This window comes from Castor canadensis, chromosome 7, assembly GCF_047511655.1.
Source record: "Castor canadensis chromosome 7, mCasCan1.hap1v2, whole genome shotgun sequence".
Taxonomy (NCBI): domain Eukaryota; kingdom Metazoa; phylum Chordata; class Mammalia; order Rodentia; family Castoridae; genus Castor; species Castor canadensis.
Window position 1 is genome coordinate 74,214,970 of NC_133392.1, and position 11,270 is coordinate 74,226,239.

Below are 11,270 nucleotides of genomic sequence, written 5' to 3' on the forward strand. Positions count from 1 at the left end.
GAGAACAGAAACTCAGATCCAGACTCCAACAAAATGAAGATAAACTATGCCAAAGGACCCAATGAAGCCCACAAGAATAATTTAAAAGAAGACATACTACAGGTACTCAATGAGAATTTTATAGAGATGATACTGGATAGGGTCAGCCAAAATGTACAGGAGACACTCAAGAAATTCCAAGACAACAAAAATAGAGAATTTGAAAAAGTACAAGAAGAAATAAAAGAAACCATAGAAGCACTGTATAAACACCAAAGTGAAAGAGAGAACACGATGAATAAATGGATAAATGAACTCAGGACAAAAATAGACAACAATAAAGAAGAAAACTGCCAGGATATGGAAAACCTCAGAAAAAAGAATGAAACAGAACTGCAAAACAAAATGGAAGGCCAATCCAGCAGAATAGAACAAACAGAAGACAGAATCTCAGAACTTGAAGATGAAATGGTAATTAAAGGAAAAACTGAAGAACTATTAATTAAACAACTCAAGACCTGTGAAAAGAAAATGCAAGAACTCACTGATTCCATCAAAAGACCAAACTTGAGAATCATGGGCATCGAAGAAGGAGAAGAGGTACAAGCAAAGGGAATGTGTAATATATTCAACAAAATAATAACGGAAAATTTCCCAAATCTAGAGAAAGATATTCCCATACAGATGCCAGAGGCCTCCAGGACACCAAACAGACCAAATCAAAATAGAACTACTCCACGACATAACATCATTAAAACAACAAGTTCAGAAACTAAGGAAAGAATATTGAAGGCTGTAAGAGAGAAAAAACAAGTAACATACAAAGGTAAACCCATCAAAATCACAGCAGACTTCTCAACAGAAATATTAAAAGCAAGAAGAGCGTGGGGTGAGATCTTCCGGGCACTGAATGAAAATAACTTCAACCCCAGGACACTCTACCCAGCAAAGCTATCATTCAAAATAGATGGAGCAATAAAAGTCTTCCATGATAAGCACAAACTAAAACAATATGTGACCACAAAACCACCACTACAAAAGATTCTGCAAGGGATCCTGCACACAGAAAGTGACACCCAACTTAACCATGAAAAGGCAGGCAGCACCAAACCACAGGATAAGAAAAAGCAAGACAGTAGAGAGTAACATCAAGTTAGGTACACACAATCAAACCTTCAAACAACTAAGACAACTAAATGGCAGGAATCACCACATACCTATCAGTACTAACACTTAATGTTAATGGACTTAATTCACCCATCAAAAGACACCGTTTGACAAAATGGATTAAAAGAAGATCAACAATTTGTTGCTTACAGGAGACTCATCTCACCAACAGAAATAAGCATATGCTTAGGATGAAAGGCTGGAAGAAGATTTACCAAGCCAATGGCCCCCGAAAACAAGCAGGAGTAGCAATACTTATCTCTGACAAAGTAGACTTCAAACCTACATTGATCAAACGAGATAAAGAAGGACATTCCATACTAATAAAAGGGGAAATAGACCAAAAGGAAATAACAATTATCAACCTGTATGCACCCAATGTCTACGCACCCAATTTCATCAAACATACCCTGAAAGACCTAAAAGCATATATAAACGCCAACACAGTGGTTGTGGGAGACTTTAACACTCCATTATCATCAATAGATAGGGCATCCAAACAAAAACTCAATAAAGAAATCCAAGATCTAAAATATGCAATAGATCAAGTGGACCTAGTAGATGTCTGCAGAAAATTTCATCCAACCTCTACACAATATACATTCTTCTCAGCAGCCCATGGAACCTTCTCCAAAATAGATCATATCCTAGGGCACAAAGCAAGCCTCAGCAAATATAAGAAAATAGAAATAATACCGTGCATACTATCTGACCACAATGCAGTAAAAGTAGAACTCAACAACAAAAGTAAAGGCAAAAAACATGCAAACAGCTGGAAACTAAATAACTCATTACTTAATGAAGAGTGGATCATCGATGAAATAAAAGAGGAAATTAAAAAGTTCCTGGAAGTCAATGAAAATGAAAACACAACCTACCAGAACCTATGGGACACAGCTAAGGCAGTCTTGAGAGGAAAGTTTATACCCATGAGTGCATATATTAAAAAGATTGAAAGATCCCACATCAATGACCTAATGATACATCTCAAACTCCTAGAAAAACAAGAACAAGCAAATCCCAAAACAAATAGGAGAGAAATAATAAAAATAAGAGCTGAAATCAATGAAATAGAAACCAAAAAAACCATACGAAGAATTAATGAAACAAAAAGTTGGTTCTTTGAAAAAATAAACAAGATCGATAGACCCCTGGCAAACATGACTAAAATGAGGAGAGAAAAAACCCAAATTAGTAGAATTAGGAATGCAAAAGGGGAGATAACAACAAACACCATGGAAGTCCAGGAAATCATCAGAGACTACTTTGAGAACCTATATTCAAATAAATTTGAAAATCTAAAAGAAATGGACAGATTTCTAGATACATATGATCATCCAAAACTGAACCAAGAGGAAATTAATCACCTGAATAGACCTATAACACAAAATGAAATTGAAACAGCAATCAAGAGTCTCCCCAAAAAGAAAAGTCCAGGACCTGATGGATTCTCTGCTGAATTCTATCAGACCTTTAAAGAAGAACTGATACCAACCCTCCTTAAACTGTTCCATGAAATAGAAAGGGAAGGAAAACTGCCAAACACATTTTATGAAGCCAGTATTACACTTATCCCAAAACCAGGCAAAGACACCTCCAAAAAAAAGAATGATAGGCCAATCTCCTTAATGAACATTGATGCAAAAATCCTCAACAAAATAATGGCAAACCAAATTCAACAGCACATCAAAAAGATTATTCACCACGACCAAGTATGCTTCATCCCAGGGATGCAGGGGTGGTTCAACATATGAAAATCAATAAACGTAATAAACCACATTAACAGAAGCAAAGACAAAAACCACTTGATCATCTCAATAGATGCAGAAAAAGCCTTTGATAAGATCCAACATCATTTCATGATAAAAGCTCTAAGAAAACTAGGAATAGAAGGAAAGTTCCTCAACATTATAAAAGCTATATATGACAAACCTACAGCCAGCATTATACTTAACGGAGAAAAATTAAAACCGTTCCCTCTAAAATCAGGAACCAGACAAGGATGCCCACTATCTCCACTCCTATTCAACATAGTAGTGGAATTCCTAGCCAGAGCAATTAGGCAAGAAGAAGGAATACAAGGAATACAAATAGGTAAAGAAACTGTCAAAATATCCCTATTTGCAGATGACATGATCCTATACCTTAAAGACCCAAAAAACTCTACTCAGAAGCTTCTAGACATCATCAATAGCTATAGCAAGGTAGCAGGATATAAAATCAACATAGAAAAATCACTAGCATTTCTATACACTAATAATGAACAAACTGAAAAAGAATGTATGAAAACAATTCCATTTACAATAGCCTCAAAAAAAATCAAATACCTAGGTGTAAACCTAACAAAAGATGTGAAAGACCTCTACAAGGAAAACTATACACTTCTGAAGAAAGAGATTGAGGAAGACTATAGAAAGTGGAGAGATCTCCCATGCTCATGGATTGGTAGAATCAACATAGTAAAAATGTCGATACTCCCCAAAGTAATCTACATGTTTAATGCAATTCCCATCAAAATTCCAATGACATTCATTAAAGAGATTGAAAAATCTACTGTTAAATTTATATGGAAACACAAGAGGCCATGAATAGCCAAGGCAATACTCAGTCAAAAGAACTATGCAGGAGGTATCACAATACCTGACTTCAAACTATATTACAAAGCAATAACAATAAAAACAGCATGGTACTGGCACAAAAACAGACATGAAGACCAGTGGAACAGAATAGAAGATCCAGATATGAAGCCACACAACTATAAGCAACTTATCTTTGACAAAGGAGCTAAAAATATACGATGGAGAAATAACAGCCTCTTCAACAAAAACTGCTGGGAAAACTGGTTAGCAGTCTGCAAAAAACTGAAACTAGATCCATGCATATCACCCTATACCAAGATTAACTCAAAATGGATCAAGGATCTTAATATCAGACCACAAACTCTTAAGTTGATACAAGAAAGAGTAGGAAATACTCTGGAATTAGTAGGTATAGGTAAGAACTTTCTCAATGAAACCCCAGCAGCACAGCAACTAAGAGATAGCATAGATAAATAGGACCTCATAAAACTAAAAAGCTTCTGTTCATCAAAAGAAATGGTCTCTAAACTGAAGAGAACACCCACAGAGTGGGAGAAAATATTTGCCAACTATACATCAGACAAAGGACTGATAACCAGAATATACAGGGAACTTAAAAAACTAAATTCTCCCAAAACTAATGAACCAATAAAGAAATGGGCATGTGAACTAAACAGAACTTTCTCAAAAGAAGAAATTCAAATGGCCAGAAAACACATGAAAAAATGCTCACCATCTCTAGCAATAAAGTCAATGCAAATTAAAACCACGCTAAGATTCCACCTCACCCCTGTTAGAATAGCCATCATCAGCAACACCACCAACAACAGGTGTTGGCGAGGATGCGGGGAAAAAGGAACCCTCTTACACTGTTGGTGGGAATGTAGACTAGTACAACCACTCTGGAAAAAAATTTGGAGGCTACTTAAAAAGCTGGACATCGATCTACCATTTGATCCAACAATACCACTCTTGGGGATATACCCAAAAGACTGTTACTCCAGAGGCACCTGCACATCCATGTTTATTGCTGCACTATTCACAATAGCCAAGTTATGGAAATAGCCAAGATGTCCCACCACTGAGGAATGGATTAAGAAAATGTGGTATCTATACACAATGGAATTTTATGCAGCCATGAAGAAGAACGAAATGTTATCATTCACTGGTAAATGGATGGAATTGGAGAACATCATTCTGAGTGAGGTTAGCCTGGCTCAAAAAACCAAAAATCGTATGTTCTCCCTCATATGTGGACATTAGATCAAGGGCAAACACAACAAGGGCATTGGGCTATGAGCACATGATAAAAGCGAGAGCACACAAGGGAGGGATGAGGATAGGTAAGACACCTAAAAAACTAGCTAGCATTTGTTGCCCTTAACACAGAGAAACTAAAGCAGATACCTCAAAGCAACTGAGGCCAATAGGAAAAGGGGAACAGGTACTAGAGAAAAGGTTAGATCAAAAAGAATTAACCTAGAAGGTAACACCCACGCACAGGAAATCAATGTGAGTCAATGCCCTGTATAGCTATCCTTATCTCAAGCAGCAAAAACTCTTGTTCCTTCCTATTATTGCTTATACTCTCTCTACAACAAGATTAGAAATAAGGACAAAATAGTTTCTGCTGGGTATTGGGGGGGGAGAGGGAGGGGGCGGAGTGGGTAGTAAGGGAGGGGGTGGGGGCAGTGGGGAGAAATGAACCAATCCTTGTATGCACATATGAATAATAAAAGAAAAATGAAAAATAAAATAAAATAAAATAACCCAACTATGTTTTTCACTATAAAAAATTAAAACTAATTATATAAATAGGTTCAGAGTGAAAGGATAGAAAAAATATGCTTTGCAAACATTAGTCAAAAGAATGCCTATATGAAATACCACATAAAGTATACCTTAGAGCAAAGAAAAGTGTTATAAGATAAAAGATAGTCATTATGCAATTTAAAATGTGTCAGTCCACCAAGGAGATATAGCAATCCTAAATGAGTGCATATGAACCAAACAAGAGAGCTACAAAATATGTGAAGCAAAAATTGATAGCTCTAGGAGAAGTAGATAAATATACATTTATAATTGAAGACTCTACCTGCCACCCCAAGAATCAATGGAACAAGAAGACAAATAATCTCCAAGGAAATAGAAGAACTCAACAATCTCATAAATCACCAGAATGTAACCAACATTCATAGAACACCTAACACAATAAGTGCAGAAGTTGAAGGTGGGTTTCAAGTGTTCACAAAACATGCATAAAGATAGACTACATCCTGGACAAAAAAATTATCCTCAATGAATTTAAAAGAATTTAAATCATATGGAGTGTGGACTTTTACATCAATGAAAATCAAATTAGAAATCAATACAGAAATATATCAGTAAAAAATCTCCCAATACTTGGAAATAAAACAACATAGTTCTGACTTACCCAAATATCAAAGAAAAAACCTCACAATAAATTTTTTAAATGATTGAATTAGGATGAAGAGAAAAAATGTAGCACTAAATTCATACATTAGAAAAGGGGAAAGTAGATTTTTTTTTCAAGAAAGATGGCAGCTAAGTGACATCACCCATCATCTCTTCTCATGGTCACAACTTATTGAAGAGTTATTCTTACACTAAACTTCTTGCAGAACTAAAGTCAGTGCTGATGACACAATAGATTTGATTATATCTGTATCACACAAGCTTGCCAGCAGGCATAGACAAACACAGATCCATAAACTTGAGCAGCAGGAGAGAAAGAGAGAGAGAGAGAGAGAGAGCTAGGCTAGATACAATGGATATCTCTTATCCAGCCAGGCAGGGCCCTTGGGAAAAACTGAGTAAGCCAAACCAACAGCATTGTAGAAACCCCTATGAGACAAAAGATATACTCCTGAAGACACAGCAAAGCTGAGCTACTAGTCACAGCTCCATCTAGGAAATCTTGGCAGTGTAGAACTAAGTGACATGAGTAGAAAGCCACCAAACCCAGAGCATAGCACAGCAGTTTCTGACCCAGGAACTGAAGGGCGCTTGTATAGAAAAAAAAAAAAAAAAAAAAAAGACTAAGTTGGCAGGGTCCTGGGAGACAAAGCACACCACACATTAACTGAGAGTCATTTCCCCACACCTCTAGGAGGTTTCTAAATCTACCTTCCTCTGCTAGGAAACCGGCCCAGGGCTCAGTCACCATCTGACTGAGCTGACTCCAAGCCAGTTTGCTCTAACTGGAATAACCTGTTCAGACTAAATAAATAAATAAATAAATAGGCAAAAAACAACAGCAAAAAACTGCATGGGAAATCAAGGAAGACTTTTTTGTCTTTTTGATTTTTTAATGTTTGTTTTGGATATTTTTCGCTGTCTCATTTTCTTTTTAGTTCTGCTTTTTTGCCTTTCTTTTTTTTTTTTTTTTTGTGGCCATTATACGTGTAAGCCACAACACACATTTCAATATTCATCTTTAACCCTATCTTCTCCTTCCCTCTCCTATTGCTCCCCTATTTCTATTTCCTATCTACAATTAGAGTAATTCTCTCACTTATTTTTCTTCTCTTTCTACTCCCTTGTCTACAGTCCTGCTTTGTTGTCTTTACTTTTAGGAGGAAGATAGATTGTCAGATGGTTTCCTTGTTTTGTTCGTTTTTCTTCTTTTCTCTCTCCTTTTTTTCTCAATATACTTTTAGCTACCTACTTCATTCTGCATCCTCATTAACCCACTCTAGTAGACTTGGCAGCTTCCCCTTCCAGCCTGCAACACCATACACCTTACATTACTCATTAGCATTATCCCTCTTATCTCCTTCCCATTACTTCCCTTATTAACTAAAGTCTTCCTAGTTTATAAAGTATTGACTTTGCTCCTTTATTATTCAAAAGATACTGCAGCTGTTGTGGTGATTGTTATTTATTAGAGATTGCTGTATTCTCATTGTGGGTGCTTATCAACTGTGATTGCTTCTGCAACTAACCTTCCTCTCCATGAGTAGAGTAGGGGGCTGGACCCACAGTCTTAAGCACTATATCTGTTTGACCACAGAGCCAAACTCTCCCAGTCCAGTTAAGAGATAATATACCACAACCCAGCCACTACCCAGACTTGCTTAAATATTGTGAAAACATCAAATGAAAGGATACAGGAAATTAAACCTCCAAACGAAAACTTGGTCTTGGATGCATAAATCTCAATTGAAACATAAGTAATATGAAAACACAAGGTAACATGTCTTCTGCAAATAAAAACTATTCTACAAAAAAGAACAGTGATAAGAATGCTCAACAAAATTAAAGAGTACAAGTATAAGCATATACACCAGTGCTATTCCTTACAGAAATAAAAATCAATCTTAAAATTCATATGGAAACATAAATGACCCATGATAGTGAACAGAAAGAGCAATGTTGGAGATATCACAATTCTGGACTTCAACTTATACGGTAGAGTCATCGTAACAAAAATAGCATGGTAATGGCAAAAAAAGCAGATATGAATACCAAAGGAATAGAATAGGCGACCCAGAAATAAACCTGCACAGACAAAGGAGCCAAAAACATATAATGGAAAAAAGACACCTTCTTCAACAAATAATGCTGGGAAAACTACATATCCACATATAGAAAACTGATGCTGTATCCCTATCTCTCATCCTGTACAAAAATCAATTGAACAGGAATCAAAAATCTTAATGTAATACCTGAAAATTTGAAACTACTAAGATATAAGTATAGGTAATTATTTATTGAGTAAGATTCTAAGTGCTCCATAAGTAAGAGCAAGAATTGACAAATGGGATTGTATCAAATTTAAAAGCATCTGTACATCACAGGAAACTATTGCCAGAATAAAGACAACCCACAGAATGGGAGAAAATCATCACCTATTTATCAGATAAAGGATTAATATCCAGAATATATACAAAGAGCTTAAAAAATTGAACACCAAAAACATATAATCCAATTAATAAATGGGCAAATAAATTGAAAAGACAATTCTCCAAAGAAGAAATATAAATGGTTAATAAATGCACAAAGAAATGTTCAATATTCTTAGCCATAAAAGAAATGTAAATGAAAATAACACTGAGAATGGTCAGAATGTCAGAATGGCTATCATCAAGAAAACAAACAAGAAATGCTGGTAAGGATGCAAGAAGAAAGGAACCCTCATACACTTTTGGTGAGAATGCAAACTAGTGCAACCATTATGGAAACCAGTGTTGAGGCTCATCCAAAAATTAAAAATAGACCTACTTTATGATCCTGCAATTTCACTTTTGGGCATATATCCAGAGTTTAAATCATCATACAAGAGAGGCACCTGCACACCCATGTTTTTCTCAGCACTATTCACAATAGCCAAGCTTTGGAAGCAGTCTAGGGGCCAACAACTGATGAATAGCAAAGAAAATGTGGAATATATACTTCATGGATTATTATCCAGACATAAAGAAAAATGAAACAATGTGATTTGCAAGAAAATGGAGATCATTTTTTTTTCATTTTTCTTTTATTATTCATACGTGCATACAAGGCTTGGTTCATTTCTCCCCCCTGCCCCCACCCCCTCCCTTACCACCCACTCCACCCCCTCCCTCTCCCCCCCTCAATACCCAGCAGAAACTATTTTGCCCTTATCTCTAATTTTGTTGTAGAGAGAGTATAAGCAATAATAGGAAGGAACAAGGGTTTTTGCTGCTTGAGATAAGGATAGCTATACAGGGCATTGACTCACATTGATTTCCTGTGCGTGGGTGTTACCTTCTAGGTTAATTCTTTTTGATCTACCCTTTTCTCTAGTTCCTGTTCCCCTTTTCCTATTGGCCTCAGTTGCTTTAAGGTATCTGCTTTAGTTTCTCTGCGTTAAGGGCAACAAATGGAGAAGAATAGAGTCAGATTCCAAGATGGTGGCTAGAGGTAGGAAGCAGAAAGCGAGCCTCCTATAGTGAAATCTTGGAGAGACGCTGGAGACACACTCTGCAGGCATAATCACCGAGAAAAGGCATAACTTTGACTCCTCCACATCTCCAGCCGGCGCAGAGAATCTCCACTTCACGTTAAACGGAGAACCGAGGAGGCCCCCGGGGCCGCCAGTGGCCGGCGCCCATACGGCTTGGGAAGACGCGGACCAGGTGAGCTTCGCGGTACCGCGGTTCCCCCACAGACAAGCCTGGGCCAGAGCAGCATAGCCCCCTGGACAGACTGACCTCCACCCGGGAAAAAAAGAGAAACTGAGTACTAAGCAATAAGAACAGTTAAGACACGCTGGAAAGAGGGTGGGGCGCCCTGAGCGCTGAAGATTGGGGGAAGGGAATCCTTCCCGGGACTGTAAAGAAACGAGCCGGGCGGGCCGGAGAGGCTCTGGCGGGAGCGGGGCGCGCCAGCAACCAAGAGCGGGGACGCTTGTGAGAGGAGGGAAGACCCACTTCCCATGTGAACTGTAAATAAACACGCAGGCCTGACAATGCGGGGCAGTGTCGCCTTTCCCAGTGCTTGGAAAGGGAAAAGCCTGTAGCAGAGGCCCCCCTCCCCCGCACAGGAGAACTCTGAGCAAACAAAGCCTGTGGGACCAGGTGAGTGCTAAGCTCACCCCAGAGATCTGCATAAATAACGCCGCCAGCTACAGGCTGAGAGCAGCAGGCAGGCAAGCCACAGTAGCAGATACCACTCTCAGAACTGCCTCCAGATGCTTTTTTTTTCTTTTTCTCCCTACCTTTGATGAGAGAACAACCGAATTACACCTGCAAGCCGAAAAACTTACTGAAACTATTGCATTTGAACTGGGGACACTTGGTGGGGCTTTTTTTTTATTTTTTCTTCTGTGTGTGTGTGAGTGTAGTTTTGTTCTACTTTATGCATCCCCTTTGATGAGACAACTACAGAACAACATCTGAGGCACCAACTCCAGGACTGGAGATTAAGACGGACATCCAAATTATTAAGACTGAAATTGCATTGCATATAAACTTGGAAGTTTTTTGGTTTTTTTTTTTTTTTTTTAATTTCCTATTTTCCATTTTATTTTAATTCATTTTTATAAATAGATATTACTTTCATATACTTATTTTTTATTTTTTTTATCTTTGATTTTCAATCCTCTCTCTGTCTCTCTATTGTCTGTTCAGCTTACTGTCAATTAGTACACTAACACTCCCTGTTTATACCTTTGAAACTCTCTTGTCTGATACCTTGTTCTGCTTTCTCCCTCTTGTCTGTATATTTGTTTTCCCCTTTTCTTTAACTTCTTGCTTTCCATCTCAGCTCACTCTTCCGTTCTCAATATTACCATTGTTATTATTACAAGCTAGAAAATACTTAATTACACACAGTACAGGGACAGTAACAACACCAAGGACAATGACAGGAAGACAGAAAAAACAAGGAAACCAGTTTCCCCACAGCAAAAAATTAGTACAGGAACCAGAGGGGAATGAAGAGAACAGAAACTCAGAGCCAGACTCCAACAAAATGAAGATAAACTATGCCAAAGGACCCAATGAAGCCTACAAGAATAATTTAAAAGAAGACATACTACAAGTACTCAATGAGAATTTT